Source organism: Calliphora vicina, chromosome 1 (assembly GCF_958450345.1).
Source record: "Calliphora vicina chromosome 1, idCalVici1.1, whole genome shotgun sequence".
Lineage (NCBI taxonomy): Eukaryota > Metazoa > Arthropoda > Insecta > Diptera > Calliphoridae > Calliphora > Calliphora vicina.
In genome coordinates this window covers 105,548,357-105,550,939 of record NC_088780.1, presented here as the reverse complement: position 1 = coordinate 105,550,939, position 2,583 = coordinate 105,548,357, and positions in this window count along the sequence as shown.

Here is a 2,583-nt window from a genome sequence, read left to right as displayed (position 1 = left end):
TTTTAAGTGTTTGTTTCATTTTATGCATTTTAAAACATTAGTCGACATTATTGATTTAAAATCGACATATCTGCTTTTGCAGTAAGGCTGTAAGTTTTTCAAATATGTTTGAGTAGTTTACATACAAATTATTTAATTAAATATTTCGTTTGGAATCTGTACACTGGAGTTTTAATTTTCAATTATGGGTCACAATTACTATGTACTAAAATAAATTTGTGTATTCGAAGTGAACTTAAAAACCCCAACAATAGAATTAAATATCTTTATGAGCGTAACTGAGAGAAAAAAATCGTATTTCAGCGTTCAAAACCCCCTAAACTCATGTAACAATAAAATATGTATATTTTAAGCAATGTATTTTGTTGTTGTGTCAGCCATATGGTACTTACTCTTACTTTTCTCTCACCTTCGCATCTATAAACTCATCTCTATGTTGGAGTCAAACAAATTTACATAAAATTCAATTAGTTTTAAATTTTTTTTAATTGATCTTTATAAAAAAAATTGTTAGACGACCAATGTGCTGTTTTTATAATACACACGAGTACTTTGAGTGGAAATTTTACATGTATTTTGTTATTGTAACAAAAACAAAATACATGCAAAATTTTAACTCAAAGTAGTACTCGCTTGTATCATAAACAGCACCTTAAATATAAAATGCTACAACTGATGAATTAGTTATGTTTTGAAAAAAAATGTTTTTTTCAGTTCTACCATTTTAAAAAAGCACTAATATGAAAAACCAAACTATTTCTTGTTGGTGTTGAAATACATTTGTTAACAAAATCTTCTTTTATTCGAAAATTCCAATGATCGACTTTATTTGAATTATTCATTGTAATTCGAAAATTTATTCATTCGAAGCGTATACAAACTTAAAATTTTTTAAAATGATTTCTTTACAACAAATAAATTGTCTCAAAAATCATGTCAGATCAGATTTTTGAGACAATTTATTTGTTGTAAAGAAATTGTTTTAAAAAATTTGAATTTTATATATGATTCGAATGAAAACATTTTCGAATTGTAATGAATATGTAAATAATTCATATAAATTCGACCATTTTTATTTTCGAATAAATTTCTAAATTAAACATTAGAATCCTTATATATTGTTTGGTATTCTTAACAAAATCATCTACCACGATTTTTGAAACAACGTTTTGTTTTCTTCCAAAGTTTTTTTTATTATATATCTTTGTTTTTAACAAAATCTTCTTTCAAAAATCTGATCTGACATGATTTTTGAGACAATTTATTTGTTGTAAAGAAATCATTTTAAAAAATTTTAAGTTTGTATACGCTTCGAATGAATAAATTTTCGAATTACAATGAATAATTCAAATAAAGTCGATCATTGGAATTTTCGAATAAATTTCAAAATTAATCAATTAGAATCCTTATATATTGTTTGGTATTCTTAACAAAATCCTCTCTCATGATTTTTGAGACAACGTTTTGTTTTTGTTTTATTCTAAATTTTCAAATTTTTAATTTTATATCTTTGTTTTTAACAAAATCTTATTTCAATAATCTGATCTGACATGATTTTTGAAACAATTTTCTTGTTGTAAGAAATCATTTTAAAAAATCTGAATTTTTTATACTATTTGAATGAAAACATTTTCGAATTACAATGAATAATTCAGACAAAGTTGATAATTTGAATTTTCGAATCAATAATCAAATTAATTATGAAAATCTTAATATTTTTTATATTTAACAGAATCTTCTCTTAATAATCTTTTTTGAATAAAAAATTTTTGAGACAATTTTTTGTATATTATTTATTTTTTTTTGCAAATTTTCAAATTTTTTTCATTATATACTTACATATAAAAACAACTTTCAAAAATATCTTATGACACAAATATAAATGAAAATTCATCAAGGACTTTAAATGTACAAACAAGAAAAAACGATAAAAATATAAAAAATATGTATTTTATTAAACACAGGCACCTCAAAAATAAATTCCAAAATATAAATATTTATAATAAAATGCAGTGTTAAATGAATTTTTTTTATTAATACTAACTACAAAAAAAATAAGAAATTCCTATGAAGACATAAAATATATTTATCAAAAATAAAAAAACAATTATTACTAATAGTATATGTAAACATATGATATAAAAAAAACTATTTAAAACAACCAAATTTATGAAAAGAAATCGTTAAAAACGTCTATATATTAATACATTATATATTATTATTTTTTTTTTAATTATTAAAAATATACAGTATTTTTATAAAAGACAAAATTGTTTATTCAAATATGTAGTATGTATGTATGTAACATGCAGGGCAACCAAAATATGTATGTTGTAAAAAATACTGTTAAAATTTTTAAATAAAAATCATTTATTCCAGTTAATGGATTCCAAACATAATATGCGTTTAGAAAATTAGTATGGAAATTACTTAAAAATATTTATAAAACCGAGTGATTTTCATACAAACTTTCTAGGCGTATTTAACGTTTGAAATGCGTAAACAGGTCTTTAAAGTTTAGTTAAAGCTCTTTACAAAAATCTATCAAAATTTTTAACGAAAATTTCAAAAGCTCTTACTTAA